Source organism: Anneissia japonica, unplaced genomic scaffold, assembly GCF_011630105.1.
Source record: "Anneissia japonica isolate Jap-2015-1 unplaced genomic scaffold, ASM1163010v1 scaffold287805_len679488_cov178, whole genome shotgun sequence".
NCBI classification, from domain to species: domain Eukaryota; kingdom Metazoa; phylum Echinodermata; class Crinoidea; order Comatulida; family Comatulidae; genus Anneissia; species Anneissia japonica.
This window is the reverse complement of record NW_022720349.1, coordinates 515,213-516,850: the sequence shown is the minus strand read 5'-3', so window position 1 is coordinate 516,850 and position 1,638 is coordinate 515,213.

The following is a 1,638-nucleotide window of genomic DNA, read 5'->3' as shown; positions in this document are numbered from 1 at the left end:
AATGGGACACAATGCATTACTGCATCGTGCTGCCACCAGAGACTAACGGTAAGCCTTACAATGGCAGAATTATACGAAGAGAATGCGTAAAGTGGACGCGCGAAGTAGGCCTACAGTACAAGAATAAATGCAGTTAGTAGGCCTATATATTTTACTGGGCCTATGTATGCCTGTCTGTCTCATTTTTTCGAACTACAATATATTCTATTTATCCGTTTTGAAACATATTTTTAATATGCTATTTTAATAGGGATTTTTTTACTCTTTTCGATAGTCATTGTAAATACATTTAAATCTAAATTTGAATTTATTCTTTTTCTCTCTCCTTCTAGGCCTACTAGGTTATTCATCCGGCCTTTAGATTTCTAGTGACTTGATTATAACACAGATCCTAATATCTGTAATTATAACAAGCGTGGACTCATCCGATTTGCTGATGTCATGACACACTGCAAACAGTTTCATCTATAACTGCATAATACGTTTTAATATAAAAACGCTATGGTCTAAGAAAAAATAACGTCGAATGTTATGGCAGATTAAGCATTAGAATGTTTCGTCTCTTGCCCTATTCACTTTGGACTGCCTCATCTTGCAAACACCCAGGCATTCCCGCAAAAAAAAAAACAACCTAAATGTTAGTTGTAGCAATAATTTGTGTAAAATGTTAGTTGTAGCAATCATTTGTGTAGAAAGTGGGGGTGAAGGCTCATATTTTTTTTTTGAATACTGAATAAGCAACCTATAGTTGTATTCACCACACATTTGTGATTATAGGATTATATTGAAATTGTTAATAATAGATTTATACCTAAAAATTATAAAGTCCTTGTTTATAAATGTCGTGTATAACGAAGGTATATTACGTAAACTGGATAAAAACATGGATAGATTTCATCTCATCAACAGTTTACAATGATAAAACTACCCACACCGCCCTCTAATGTGCTACTCTGGATATTGTTATGTACCCTTCAACAACAACAACAACTCGACTTTTGCATCAACAAACGAAAAATAAACATGTTATGCATACAAATTAAAATTATTATTAATCTAATAATTCAATAATTATTGGTGTTTTTTTTTTCTTGCAAAAGTCATGTGATGCAAACATTTTGAAACATATCTTGATTGCACATGACAGTAAACATAGGGCATAAAATAAATATAAAATATAATATTTAATATATATATAAGTTATATTTTTAAACATTTTAATTTTCAATATTTTTATATGACACTTATGTGTATTTTTATATAAATCATAATCTAATTTTTATTATTTGTGATATTTTGATACTTTATTTTTATGTAAATAGAGTTAAAATGTTGAACCTTATTAATTTTTAATATTTACAATTGTTGATGTCTTACGAGTTTTTGTTATTTTTTTGTTTTACTTTATATTTGATTGTATCAGTAATTGAAAGTGTTGATGCTGCCAGTTCAGATAAAATAAAAATTTTTAACATTTACAAGCTTATGATGTGTTATTGTGTTTTTGGGGGATTTTTTTCTTGTATTTCTGTATAGTTGATTGTGTCTTCATGGAATTCAGTGTTGATGCTACCAGTTATTGTCAAATATGATTGAAATAAAACAAAATTGAAAACGTATACAGTACGGTGTATATAT